General features: G+C 50.1%; 1 pseudogene; it reads left to right on the forward strand.

Moving 5' to 3' along the window:
- Positions 1-1937: 1937 nt before the first annotated feature.
- LOC125617993 lies at positions 1938-9632 on the forward strand (annotated as a pseudogene).
- The last annotated feature ends 5657 nt before the right edge of the window (positions 9633-15289 follow it).

Here is a 15289-nt window from a genome sequence, read left to right on the forward strand (position 1 = left end):
GCTGCCTGGGTTCTCTTCCTCCACCTCCCAGTTTTCTCAGCAATGCTTCTTATTGGCAGAATCTTGCTTGGAGCTGTACAGGGAAAGGGATTCTGGGAAATGTAGTTTCAGTCTTCTCCCCTAAGCTATAGTCTGTATAAGCATGCAGCCGCAGTGCCAAGGGACAACAGACAATCAATCAGCAGGCCACAAACCAGGAAGAACAAGGAGATTTCATCTTAAGGACCAGCTCTTAATTAACTAATAATGATTGCCTAAAAATAATTTTGAGACTGTTTAGATCCAGCAGGGAAAAGTGCCGCAATTGATTAGTAATGCCTGTCCTGGGTATGGAATAAGAGTGGGGAATGGTATGCAATAAATTTGTTCTGGTGCCCTAAGCTGATGATTAAAGTGATTGCTATTTGCATTTGTTCCTTTTGCCCCTGAGTCAAGTGTGTAAGTTGTAATCATTCATAGGTGGAGTATTCATGGGTATTATCCCTACAAGTCTTGAGCTGAGAAAGCACCCCAAAAGTGGAACAGCTGGTGAGAAGCAGGGAAAAGACATTGGGGAGACTGCAGGGTCTCCAGCCTCTCCTGGTACCATGCTCTTCACAATCCATCTATTCACATTCCTCAAGGTCGTCTCATGATCATCTCTTTCACAACCATCACCATGGTTCCTTGCCTTTCACCTCATTTCACTTCTAAGTTCCTAGGGCCGTCTCTGCCAGGCCACAGCACATGATCTTGGAGAAACCTTCCACCCCTTCTCCATGAATTACTTCCCCTTTCTGGACCTCAGTTTCCTCATTGGCATAATGGGGAGTTGGGTTAGATCTGTGGTTTGAAGCTGTATATTGTGGAGCTCTGGGGTGTTTGGAGACGGAAGGTGAGAGAATACCAAGGCAGGGGCTCTGGGAGGCCCCACGTTATCTGTTTAAGATATTGTGTTCCTGCTTAAGATGTCACTTGTTCTGCTTCTACAAAAATAAATATAGACAAACCCCTGACCCGGGGATGATCCGACTTCCAATTTTTTCAGCTTCACAATGATGCAAAAGTGATACATATTCAGGAGTAACTCTGCTTTCACTTTTGATGTTTTTTCCCCAGGATAGCAATACGCAGTATGAAAGCTGAGCACAGTAGCACATGCCTGTAGTCCCAGTGACTTGAGGGGTTGAGGCAGGAAGATCATGTGAGCCCAGGAATTCAAGGTCAGCCTGGGCCACATATCAAGACCCTGTTTCAAAAAAAAAAAAAAAAAAAAAAAAAAAACATGCAGTACAACACAACACTGGAGAGTGACAGAAGCCCCACCTCCCAGTCAGCCACGTGATCCCCTGATCCTGAGGGTAAACAACTGAAACTCTACAAAGTACTGCAGGGCTAAGCTCGAATGTTTGGTAAGTTGGCAGTGAGTGTTTTATACATTCTCATTTTACAATATTCTAACTTACAATGGGTCCAGTGCAATGTGACACCAAATAAGACAAAGAGCATCTGTAAATCAACAAATAAAAGGCAGAGAACCTCTGGATAAAGGAAAGATCCTTGGATTGGGTATGTGGTACAGTGGGGTCCTGGAGAGGAAGGCGGGCAAGGAGAGAGGAAGAAAGGAAAGGAGAGGAGGAGAGGAGAGGGGGAAGAAAGAAAAGAAAAGAAAAAGATGGTTCTCTGTGGTTACTTCCAGATGTAGCACTCCTGGTACTGCTTACTGTGCCCCCTCTGGTTCATAAGCCTCTCCTTCCCTCCCTGTCTCTGTCGCTCTCCTCCCACCTTCCCTTTCCCTCCCTCTCTCTCCACTCCCTCTGCCCTTCCTGTCTCCATCCTGTCTTCCACAGCAATAAGTTGCAAAGTCTCCATCTTAACTTCCAAACTTGAGTTGAACTCGAACATTAAGCTTAAAGCCTCATTCTTGTAGGATGAGAGGCTGTGGGGTCATATAAAGGAGAAGAGGGAGACAAAGTATATGTAAATCTCCCCATTTTACAAAAACCTTGGGTTACTGGCTTTATAGCAGTGTGTTTGAAAAGCACATTGAGCCTCAGAAAATCTAGATGGTGACATCTTGGAGTGGAGAGGTATTCACACTTTCCACTCACTAGAGCTACGCAGCACATTTTGGGACATGGGAACATGCTGTTTTGAGTTGTCACTGTTTTGTTTCTAATGATATTGCAATGACTGTATGGTGTTTTTATTGCTGCTTTTTTTTTTTAAGACAGGAGGAACCATTCAAATAGACTTTTCTGCTCAAAATGTTCTTTGGAGTTCCATCTTGGGGGATCAGGACCTTTCTGTTCCTCTTCCTGCTGCAATTTCACTTGGTTCCCTATGATACTAGCTTGAAGACTCTGAGTCAGGCGTAAAATATGACCAGTCAGGGAAATGACAAGTTCACTTCCATTATTCCCTGCTGGAGGGAAGGGACAGATTCCACAGGAGCATATCTGAAGAGTGGACATCAGAATACGCCATTCTGCTCCTCGGGTCTTGCTGGGCCCTCCGGGCTTCCTGAGAAGGAATTGGCTGGAAGCGCATGCCTGGGCCTTTCTCTGGTGGCAGATGGGGCACTAGTGAGATCAGTCCATAGCGCTATAAGGAGCAACCCGACTGCGGCCTCAGCACGGGAAGGCCCCGGCCAGGCTGGCAAGGAGCGTGCGCGAACCTCACCTGCCAATCAGCTGAAGCTCGAGGGGCAGAGCCTTCTCCCTTCGGTTGGTCCGGGTTGGCATAGGTAGCTGGAGAGGGCGGAGTGTGTGGCTAGCAAATCCACCTGTCCTCCCGCGCGCGTGTAAGGAGGCTGCGTGCACTTCACCAATGCCCAGCTCCAGAGGAATGCCTTCAGAACTGACCTGCGCATTAACCACCCCTCCCTAGGAGACACAATGACCAGCATGTGAGAGACGGGGTGGCCTCCCCTTTCCTGAGAGCTGCTTGGGGACGGAGCTCTTAGGACACTGAGGGAGGGGTTGGAGGAGGTGCCTTAGTGAGGAGGTGAGTAAAGTCAGGGCCATTGCACTTAGTACAGGTTCCCCCAGGGCACAGCTGCTTCCAGGGGCAGAAGTGGAGACCTTGATGTCCTTTCTAGAGAAGAGGGCCAGAGCCTGGCATGTTGGGAATGTACCTGGCAGACAGAAGAGTTTACCCACGATAAGTATGGCATCTTTCATGTGTTTTCCGTTTCCTTTGAGGTCTTTTTCCCCAGGTATTGAGGCACGAATCCTGTTTCTAGAACTTTCTGTCCAGTTGGTGCTCCTGTTGACATGCCATCTCCCCAGAAGTTCTCTAATTAGGAACATCTTAGGGAAAGGGAGACTTCATGGCCTGAAGGGTGGGGAAGTAACTGAGGTATACACCAGCTGGACAGCCAGGAGGGTGGGCACCAACACACTCACTACAAGAACAACACTGTCCGATGGAACTTTCCTTATGGTGCCGGATGGAATAATTTGCACTGTGTAATACTATAAGCAATCGAGCATCTGCAGTGTGGCAACTATGAGGAACAAAACGTCTAATTTAAACCTAAGTAGCCACATTGGCTAGTGGCTATCATATTGAATAGTGCAGTTCTAGAAAAGATAAGGAAGAGACCCTAGATGGCCTTTGGTTCAGGGAGATCCACCAGATGACATGTTGTTGGACCTTCTGGGAAGGATAGTATTGCAAAAGCCTATGTCTTGTAACTGTATATTTAAAAACAGAAACATTATGGTTTTGCATAATGCAAACATTCTGTAGGGTTAGGGTTTTATGTTTATCAAAAGTAACAAAACCTTGCAGGGTGCAGTGGCAAGCACCTATAATCCCAACTACCCTGGAGGCTGAGGCAGGAGGATTGCAAGTTTGAACTCAGCCTGAGCGAACTTATTCAGACCCTGTCTCAAAATAAAATAAAAAGGGCTGGGGTTGTAACTCAGTGGTCGACTGCTTGCCTGGCATGTGCCAGGCTCTGGATTCAAACCCAAGACTGGAAAGAGGAATAAAAGTAACAAAACCTTTTCTGCCCTTTCATCTGAAGGCTGAGCCCCAGGGAGACAGTTCAAGGTCTTGCAGCAATACTGATTTCTCTGGGGTTGTCTGCCCTCATCCCAGCAGATCAGGAGGAGTGAAAGCTGCTAGATATCAGGCTCCCGAACACAACACTGGTGTCCTCCTGTCTTAGGAACACAGAAGGATGGGGATAATGATAATGGTGATTGACTGAGTCCCATTCAGTGTGGCACCTGGGGACCTGAGCTCCATCCTGAGTCTTCTCAGGTTCCCAGAGGGCCCTGATGCTCACGGTCTGGCCCTTTCAAGGCTGGGGCAGCCACCCACTTCCATGCTGCTGTGGTAGATAGAATAATGGTCTCTTCAAAATACCCAGATCCCTGAAACCAGTGAATATGTTACCTTATATGGGAAGAGGGATTCTGCAGGTATAATTAAGTGAAGGATTTTTGTTGTTGTTGTTGTTATTGTGGCACTAAATCCATGAGCACTGTACTTCTGAGCTGCATCCCCAGCCCTTTCTAAAATTTTGAGACAGGGTCTTGCTAACTTGCCTGGGCTGGCTTTGAACTTTGGATCCTCCCACCTCAGCCTCCCGGGCAGCTGGGATTAGAGGGGTGCATCACCATGCCCCCGCAGACATGAAGTATCTTGAGAACCAGAGATCATCCTGGATTATCTGGCTGAACCCAGTATAATCTCGAGAGTTCTCGTGGAAGGAAACAGGGGACCAGTGAGTAGTAGGAGATGTGATTATGAAGCCAGAGGTTGGAGTGATGCTTGGAAGGGGCTGTGAGCCAAGGCCGGTGCCCCCTCGCAGCTGAGAAGGGGAAGGAATTGGGTGGTGCCCTGAAGCCTCCAGAGGGTCCACCCTGCAGACACCTTCACCTAGACTTCTGACCTGCAGAATCATGACCTTACAACCTCGGTTGTATTAATCCAGTAAATTTATGGCGAATTTTGTTACAACAGCAATAGGCACTTGATGAAGCCACCATCCTGGGGGTGGTTCCTTCTGCTTCCAGGATCCCACAGACTTAAGAGGAATGGCTGACAGCAATTTATTTCCTCCAGATCCATTTTCCTCCTTCTGTTTCACAGCTGAGGGTCTGCCCGCCTCGGCAGGCTTGACTGTTCGTGGAGCCTCCCGGCAGTTGGGGCAGCCTTCCTCTCTCTCCCCTGACGCTCCAGGGAGCTGCGGTCTTTGCCTTTCTCCCAAGTGGCCTCGGGCTCTTCAGGCAGCCCAGAAGCCCCAGGACTTCTCTTCAAACCTAGGATTCTCTTCTTTGTCATCTCTTCCCTCCATCCCTTCCAGATTTCAATTACTTCCTTCCTCTCCCTCTAAAGGGTCAGAAGTGATCTGTGACAATGGTTCGCTACCCTCTGGACCCAGAAAACCCCACAAAATCATGCAGATCCAGAGGTTCACATCTTGGTGTTCACTTTAAGAACACCCATGAAACTTTCCAGGCTATGGGGGGGGGGGGGGCGGCGTGCCTATCTAAAAAGCCATCAAGTGACTGAAAAATGTCACTTTAAAGAAACAATGTGTGCCGTTCTGGCATTACAGTGGTGGAGTTGGTAGGTGTGCCCAGTCCACACAGTGGGGCTGGTGACAGAATCAGAGGCCCTCACTGTACGTTTTTCACTGAAAAATGAAGAGAGTCATGCTGAAACTTAAGGGTTTCCCGATAGAGACTCTGGTCGTTGAACACACCTGGGTGAACCAAGCAGAAGTGCCCCCACACTTGATCCCTCTGGGAGCTCCCCCTGCCACATACAGATGATCCTCACTGAAGAGGAACAAGTTTTCCTGAAGCCAGAAGATGAGGTTGTCAAGAAGAGAAAGATATCCCAGAAGAAACTGAAGAAACAAAAACTAAGGGCACAGGAATCAATTTCAGCATAAAAATAAATATAAATAAAATTTTTAAAGTCCTGTAGGCAAAACCAGAAATGCAAGGAAAAACAGGAATGAAATCCCTGTTGTAATTAAGAAGCAGGTCCAAGGAAGGCCTATCTCACGTGCCTGAGATGACAAGAGACACCGGATCACTTTACCCAACTGTGCCCACTTGCTGCCAGGAAAGAAGACTAGGCCCCAGACCTCATCTAGATGTCCTTGGGGGGCCATTCTGTCCTAATTCTCCTAAGATGCTTCTTCCCAGCATAACACCCACCATTCACCAAGCCAGGGACCCAGACCTACAATGGGTATCTTAGCTCTTACAAACTCCAGGCTTCTGTGGACACTCAGTTATCCATTCTACCATTAAACGTTTCCCAGGAATCTCCTGGACACTGACACTAAGCCTGTCCTCCAGTGGAGGCCTCAGGCCTCTGAGTAAAGCCGCCATCTTGATGTTCCCACAGAAGACACAGGGCAGAGTGGAAGAACCACCAGCCAAGCCCAGCTCAGAGGGCCACATCTGAGAAAGAGTGCTCGTGGCAGATGACTACAGTTTGGGGTAGTTTTGTTCACAACAAGAGATAACCGCGGCACTCCCATACCTGGCCCCGACCTGTGACCATGTGGAGGACTTGGCTCTCTGCAGAGGCTCTTCCTGACTGTGACCTGGCCCTCCAACCCCTTCCCTGTCAGCTGCTTGTGTTCTGTAACTGGCAGGATCAGCACTGGGAGCACCTGCCCCACCAGCCCTTTGTGTGGCCAGGTGTAATTAATTAATTAGCTATTGTGAACCCTAGACAAGGGACGCCATTGATCTTCAGTCTCCTCCTTCCATCAAGAACCCTTGGAGCTGGAGCCATGAAGGGTTGAGCAAGGATGACTGGGGCCATCCCTGTCAGTGCCCTGATGACGCTGTCGCCATGACAACAGAGCTACTTACTCATCCAAAAAAACCACACAGGCCAAGCAATCTGTTCACACCCCATGCGTTCCGAAGAGCAGAAGGCCTCAAATTGCAAAGACTGGGGCAAGAGCAAGCAGAAAGAATGACCGTCTCCATCTCACCAGATCTTCCCCACGCCAGAGTAGCGGCTCCATGAGGGCAGAGACCGGATGCCTTCACCTTGGATGAACAGCAGGGAGGAAGTTAAAATTCTTACCAGCTGTTCATGTGACTGGAAATGAACATGGCAAATCCTCCTGGGGCAGGACTTACTCAGGAAAAAATAAGTTCAAAGGTACATATAAGTCAAGTAGGCACCCACTGTCCCGCAGGGAAGGGGAACAGGGGTCATATGAACCCTCAGAGGATTTACCCCTCCATTCCTCTCGCATCCGGAGAAGATTGCTGGGGATGAAGTAGGCAAATCTGAACAAGAACCAAGGAACCTTCTGGAAGGAGGAAGACCTAGAATCCAACCATTTCCCTTTTGAAGACCACCATTCCATGCATCTCTCTGCTGTATCTCAAGGTCCCAGGTAAGTCAGTGAGCAGGAAAGGCAAGAGAAGACGAGGCCCTGGAGAGGTCAACGTGAAGGGAGGGGGTTCGCACAGATTACCCTGGCCAGACCCTGGAGAGAGGAGAGTTCCATCACTCGGGGAGTCTCATGAGACGTAAAGAGGAAACAAGAGATGTACCCGTCTTCAGTACCATAAGCTGAGAAACAGATACGGCAGTTGTAGGAAATCGTACATTTTCTGTAGATGAAGACATGAGCTATGACCTCATTCCATAGGCAAGTCATTTATTCGACTCAGTGAATGTTTTTGAAAGCTTTGTGGTCACAGAGAGGGACATCAGGTAAGCAGAGAAAGTGATACTGATGCCTTGTGATACATGCAGAAACAGAAGTACATATGGAGCCCAGGGACTGCCCTAGAGAAGAGGGAAATGAGAATTTCTGGGAGTTTCAGGAAGGCTTCCAGGAGAAGGTGACCAGGGAGATGCGTCTTGAAGGGTAAATAAGAGTTCACTCGCCACCGCAGAGCGAGCGCTCATTTTTCAACGTTGGCAGCCCGTAGTCCACTCTCCTTACAGAGAGAGAGCAAAGCTGACCTGCTGCATGCAGTTCCTGACAGCAGGCGCCTGGGCTTGATGGGGAATGGAAGCCAGCTCCTGTGGAAGCCAGGACTCTTGATCCTCTTGGGCTATGATAACTGGGGCTTAGAGTCACAAGGCCTGCCGTAAGGGACCTGTCACAGAGTTGGTGGATTTCTGTGAGTCTTTGTACACAGTGTGGCAAGACAGAACCAAGGAAGGACAAACAGAAATCAACCCCCCCAAAGCTGTGCATCAGCGAGGATGAGGGGGCAGTGCCCAACCAGGGCCCGCTCCCCGCTAAAATGTTTCTAACCATCTTCGCACATGAAAAAACTGAGTAAAGCTCTCTGCACCTGAACACCCAGCAAGGGTGTCAGTCCTGAGGTCCATCATGGAGATGGCCCCTCTGGGTGCTAGTGCCCATGCAATCCCTTTCCTTTCTCAGCAGGTGAGATGGACCAACCCTCCAGCACTGACCAACACGGGCGAGGATGGCAACACCTGCCACCAGGGCCAGCCCTCTCTTAGAAACCCACCTGCTGATTATGGTGGGCTCTGAGTGACCACTGAAGTGGGCAGCCCTGAGGTAGACATTACCTCTCTGCAAAGAGCTGGGGTCTTTCCTGTCACTTTAACTTCAGCTAAGAGGGACTGACAGAAACACAGACCTGGGTGGACTGTATCTGACTGAGACGCTGTCACCTATGGAGTGGGGTTGTGATCCACCACTCCGCCCATCTGCTGCTCCAGCCCGAGTTGGAATGCACCACGGCTTGATGACCATGTTGTCCTCAGAGTTCGCCTGTCGACGTGCACTGTGCCCACGTAGGAGGCAAGCTCTGGTGGGGTGGGCGCCAAGGCAAGGGCATCCCTCAGTTCTCCCCCAGGGCAGAGCCCGGAAGAGCGGGGGCTGCCCGGAAGGCGTCCTGGCCCTTGCCGGGGAAGGTGCTCAGCCTGGTAACAAAGAGGAGGGTGGTAGATCAGGAGTAAGGAGCGGGATTAAGATCACACAAACCTGCAGCCCTGAGAAACTGGCTTAGTCCATTTTACAAAGAGTTGGGAGGGTTTCCCTCTCCGTGAATATAATACCTTGCGCATCTGATCAGCTATTTTCCCAGAACATTTCAAAGCTCTCTACGAATACAGTGGAGTCTCCTTAGATTAGAGCACGGCCTATTATTACCTGGCTTTGGAGACACCCGAGGTCAGCAGGTCACCTGGGGCCCTCTGAAATAAGAAATTCTCTACAACAAAAAGGTTGATGTGATGTGGTTTGTCTGACGAGTGGTTTTCAAACTGTGTGAGTCATGGGACACTTAAAAAAAAAAAAAAAAGCCAAAGCACAATTTCTAATTCAGAACAAAGTGGAGCTATGGCAAAGGTCAGGGATGAGGGAGGGACAGCAATGGGTCCACTTGACACCCCCATCCACTAAGCCCCCAGGACTCCCTCACTGCAGTTTGAAAACCACCATGGAAGTGACTTGCTCCCACCCCCACAGGCAAATTTTCTATGGAGTTATTGAAACTTTAGTTTCTGCAGGGACCTCATTGCCCTAGGTAGCAATTCCAAGGCTTGGTACCTAATTTTATATCGATCATGTTGTGTTGTTTTTAATGTGTGTCATTCAGGATAAGTTATATAATTTGTGCAGCCAAGTGCAAAATAAAAACTTGGAGCCCTTTGTTCAAAAACAATTAAGAATTTCAAAGTGGCGACAGCAGAGCCTTAAACCAAGTCCAGGGCCCTTCTCAGTGCAGGGCCCTGGGGGACGGCTCTGGTCACACAACCACAAAGCCAGCCCTGGACTCTGGTCACACAACCACAAAGCCAGCTACAAAACCTGGATCTGCCTCTTTCCTCAGCTTTCCAAAGAAGCACCAATAGATTCAAATAACCTTCCACCTTCCCTGAGTCTGCTTTGTATCCTGGTGAGTCAGACTCCCTCCCGGCCCTGCAAGTAAGGGCTCCTCCCAGACTCGGGGCACCCTTCCCTCACCCTCTGCTTTCAGTGGGAGAAAGTTTTTAAGATGAATGACTGCATTTGCAAACAGAAACTACAATAAACCAGGGATTCGGATTGCAGCAGCACTTGGGAGACGTTGTGGGTCAATCCTGAAAGCCCCAGAACCATTTCAGGTGGCCCTGAAGGCCAGGGTCAAATAGGCCACTTTTCTCAGTCCCCCAGGATTCGAGGCCACAGTAAGTCCTAAGAGCTGAGTCCTAAGGCAGCGTCCCGATGAGCCTCTGACCTGCCCTCCTCCCAGCAAATGGCAAACCTTGGCACGCTCTGTCTCCTGCCCAGAAAGGACTTCCTTGTCTGTCCTTCACGCAGGCCGGTCTGTGTGTCCATGCTCTGGCCTTGCCTTCAGGTGGGCCTGCCTGGGAGTTGAACGTAGCTGCTCTCACTGGGGAGTCAGAAGCATCAACCTGGGCTCCTTGGGCTCAGGCTGAACTCCAATCCTGGAGTGTGTCCGGGTGACTCTACCAGGAGGGTTGGAAACCAAGGGACCTGAGTGCAGTGGTCGGCTTTGCAGAACATGCAGGAGCGGAGAGGACAGCGGGGCACCGAGACACGGAAGGATGGGCCCTGTCGGCAGCCATCAGCACCCTGGGCTGGGAGGCCAACAGGAAGAGGCGGGTTACCAGGGTGAGCCCGGGACCCCAGCAAAGCAGGACCACAGGATCTGAAGCCAGGCTAGGGCTGGGGCTCGGGGGTGGCGCACTTTCCTGGCATGTGTGAGGCACTGGGTTCGAGTCTCAGCACCACATATAAATAAATAAAATAAAGGTCCACCAACAACTAAAAATAAATAAATAAATAAAAGTAGTAATACATTTTTAAAAAGAACTGAAGCCACAGAGGAAACAGGATGCCACCTGAGCTTCTGCCCGAGGAGAAGAGGATGGGGAAGAAGACCCAGGACCCCTTCTTCATGACATTCCCTGTCCCTCCAGGGCCACGAATTGGCCCCAACCAGCCAAAGCCAGTCCACAAAGGAGGCCAAGAGATGCGGGGCATGGACGGGGTCTCAGGGCAAGTAGGCCCAGGCTGCATAATAGGGGTGCAATGGGAGAGATGGGCTGGCCTTCTCAGCCCTGGGGGGCACTTGATAGGAAACGCTTTACTTTCCACAAAATTCACATGACATTGGCCTTAAATATGATGTTTCTCATGCTTAATAAAATTAGAGAGGAAAAATCTCTCCATTGGTTATTTCATGTCCAGCGGAATTGATTTTTTAAATAATTTAGGGGAAAAAGTTATGTTTTCTGACTTGTAGATTCACTTCTTTTTACGAAACAATGAAAATTATAAATCCATCATATTTCCCTTTTCACATTAGCTGCTAGGAAGCTCTAAGCTAAACTTCAAGCTTCCCAAATGCAGGTTTTTAATTATATTTCATTACATTTCTTTAAATCCATTATTTCTAGGGCTGGGGCTGGGGCTCAGCGATAGAGCGCTCACCTAGCATGTGTGAGGTTCTGGGTTCGATCCTCAGCACCACATAAAAATAAATAAATAAAATAAAGTTATCTAATAAAATAAAATAAATCCTTTATTTGTAGTTTAACCCTCTCACTGGTTAAATGTCTATAATCTAAGACACCTCAAATTCTTTTGAGTAATAGAGAAAGTATACCTTGGTTTTAGTATTTTGGGGTTGTTTGTTGTGGTTGTTGTTGTTATTTTCTTGGTGTGTGTGCTGGAGATCACACCCAGCACCCCAAGCATGGTAGGTAAGTGCTCTACCACAGAGCTGCATCCCTACCCACTCAGCTTCTTTTGATTAAGGTGACCCCAGTGGCTGGGCAAGGTGATACAAACCTGTAATCCAGCAGCTGGGGAAGCTGAGGCAGGAGGATCACAAGTTCAAAGCCAGCCTCCGAAACTTAGGCCCTAAACAACTTGGCGAGACCCTGTCTCAAAATAAAAAAGGCTAGGGATGTCACTCAGGGGTAAGGCACCCCTGGGTTCAGTCCCCAGGAACAAAAAGAAAGAAAAAAAGAAGATCCTCTCTCTCATTCTTCCCTACGTGTGGTCCCTGTCTGTTCCTCTCCCCCAGAAAACTTCCTAGTGATCTATCATTTTCCCACGTTGAGAAAGCCGCAGAACCTTCCCACTTCTCCATGGCATTCTCTTGCTCTTAAATCGTCTCTGTATCTCTTTCGCTTCCCCTTCCTCTGCCCCCTTCAGAGATTTCCTCTCCAGCAGGGCATGACCCTTCCCACGCTGTGCCAGAATCACGGGGCCCCACTGAGGAGGAAGCTGCCAGACTGGGCAGAGAAGTCAGGACTCCTGGAGGCAGAGGGTCCACGTGTGGGCACCAGTGGGGCCCAGATGGGCTTTGGGTCACTGACCTGGCTTGAATCCAGCCGTGCCACTCACCTGCTGGGACCAGTGTTCATCTCCTTTACTTACCCGTTGGCTAGCACAGGGTCCCTCCCCCTGGTTTTGGTAACAGTGCCCCAGGTTTTCTATGGGAATTGCTCCTCTCCCACTGCATTGACTGGAAAGGACTGCTTTTCCCAGAGCCATGTCCCCTGCCCAGGGCAAGGCCAGGCGGCCCAGCCAGACCCATCGGCTCTCCTCCAGGAGGGGTGACAAGTTCAAGCTCATTCATGCTGCCCACAGTCCTCTCAGTGAGCTTGTCTGTGAGCTCCTACCACCTCCTAGCCCCAAACTGACCACATCCTGGTCTTGCAAGGCCTGCTGCTCTGCTACTCTTGGGTCTTTCTGAGTGTGTTTCTGCAAGTAAACTCCTAGAGCTGCAGGGTGCGAGAGCGGGTGTGTTCCATGGCCAGGTTCTGCATCTGTAAAAGGAGAGAGCAGGACAAACCTTGGGGAATGAGGGGTGACGTGCTGAGTTCACAGACACTCCACCCCTCCTTCCTTGCCCTGCTGAGCAAGGGACCTGCACTTTTTTTTTTTTTTTTTGCCTTGTGGTGCTGGGGATTGAACCCACAGCCTTGGGCCTGCGAGGCCAGCACTCTACCAGCTGAGCTCTATCCCCAGCCCTGTCATGCAAATGTTGACCAAATGTGCCCACATTACACTGGTGGCAGGGACAGGCCCCAGTGGGTCAAGTCCCCTGAGACCTCCTCTTCTCCCCCTCAGATCTCTGCTTTTCAAGAACTTCCTGGGGCCCCCCGGGAGGGTGAGGGATGGCTTGTCCTTGTCAACGGAGGAGAAGCAGCACGTCTATGAAACTCACCGCGAGGGTCAAAAGCAGCACATACTCCAGCTGTGGCCCTTTGCTGGTAGTGCTGGCCCAGCTCCTACAGAGTGCCCTGCTTGGCCTCCCCTCTCTGTGAGAGTGCCACCAACTCCACCTTAGAAAGATGGGCAAGAGAAGACCTGCCCCTGGAGAGTACAGAAGATCCGCGGATCCCCCAGGGAGGTTCGGCTGCATCCTCAGGTTCAAGCCTCCCCTCCACCAGGGGCAGCATGGACCTGGAGATGGATGTGGCTGGACCTGCCTGTCCCCCTCACACTCCATGGAGCCCCGTCTCCAGAGAGCACTGTTCCCACTTAGGGAGCAGAAACAGTGACGCTCCTAAGCCCACGGTGGCTCCATGAGGAACCAAGGGGCTCTTCCTTCCAAAGGGCTGGCTGTCAGTCTTCTCATAACAACTACCTGGGGTCCCACTGCCCTTTATTGATCCCTATCAGAGAGGAAGTTCAGCAGCCCTATCTTACCAATGCAGACACAGGTTTAGAAATTAAGAAATTTGACCAAGATCACACAGCCTCTAAGGGAGGAGGTCAAGAATCTCATCCAAGCCAGGCATGGTGGGTGGTTCATATCTGTAATCTCAGCTCCTCAGGAGGCTCTGGCAAGAGGATCGCAAGTTCGAGGCCACCATGGGCAACCCAGACTGTGTCTCAAAATAAAATTTAAAAGGACTAGATTCCGGGGTTGGTGGTGCCTGCCTGTAACCCAGTGGCTTAGGAGGCTGAGGCAGGAGGATCAAGAGTTCAAGATTAGCCTCAGCAACTTAGTGAGGCCAAAGCAACTTAGGGAGACCCTGTCTCTAAATAAAATATAAAAAAGGGCTGAGGAGCCAGGTGCGGTGGCACATGCCTATAATCCCAGCAGCTCAGGAGGCTGAGACAGGAAGATGGCGAGTTCAAAGCCAGCCTCAGCAATGGCAAGGTGCTAAGCAGCTCAGTGAGACTCTTTCTCTAAATAAAATACAAAATAGGGCTGGGATGCAGCTCAGTGGTTAAGCACCCCTGGGTTCAACCCCCAGTACCAAAAAAAAAAAAAAAAAAGGGCTGAGTATGTAGCTCAGCACAAGGCCCTGGGTTCCATCTCTGGTACTGCAAAAAAAAAAAAAAGAAAAAGAAAAAGAAAACAACTCATCCAGGCCCCCCAGACTCCAAAGCCCTTAACCATTCTACTCTACTCTATTCTGAGCATCGCTAATGCTTCTGAGGCCACCAGGAACCACTTAGAGTCTCCAGGTGGGCACGGGGGAGGGAAGAGAACTGATTTCTGAAACTGCTGCGTAGCAGCTCCGTGACTCTGAAAAGTCACCTTCCCTCTTTGTCTCCCACTTCCCGCCTTCACAGGGTGGAGGGCACTCTCCCTTGCCAGGGGAAGGAGACCCTGCTCTGCAGGGAGGGACATGAAGGACACTGCAACTCTGAGAAGGCAAGTGGATGGGCAAGCCGGAGGCATAGGAGGGACAAGATTCACTGGGCTGATGGGACCCGGTGCCTTAATGGTACCGGCAGGGTGCTCCCTCAGGCCTCCTTGAAGGCAGGACAGGAGCCAATAATCCATCAGTAACAACAGGATTCTGTAATTCCCCGGGGAGTCTTCCCGCTTTGGGCCTCCAGAGAGTTCTGCTAGTTTTTAGTCCCAAGCCAGCTCAGGCTTCAAGACCTTCCTGCACCAACCAGGAAACCCCACCAGTGTGGAAGGCCAAGCCCCGAGCTCCTGCTCCCCCACTCTCCTCAGGCCCAGTGACCAGAGGCTTCCCCGCCCCCACCTCCTCATTACAGAATAAAGGGATCTGGCTCCTTCCCGCCGCCGGTCCAGAGAGGGTCCCTAATTGGCTTTCCATTAAAGAGAAAATAGACTACTGTTTCCACCTCATTATTTATGAGCCCTTCTGGAAGTGCATTCCATGCACTCGGGATTACTCGTGCCCATTTTGCTTGGCCATATTTTATGATCTGTTTTATTTATTCAGGGCCTCTATTGGGTACTCACATCTGAAACCAATTAAAAAACAAGAACTAGGAAAAACCAAATAAACACCTGGAGATGGCCAAACCCAGAGTCTTTCTGAAGCTTGTTATGGGCAGGACGTGCGTGGCCATGCCAACAGTCCAGGCCAT

The sequence above is a fragment of the Marmota marmota genome, unplaced genomic scaffold (assembly GCF_001458135.2).
Source record: "Marmota marmota marmota unplaced genomic scaffold, marMar, whole genome shotgun sequence".
In the NCBI taxonomy this organism is placed as follows: domain Eukaryota; kingdom Metazoa; phylum Chordata; class Mammalia; order Rodentia; family Sciuridae; genus Marmota; species Marmota marmota.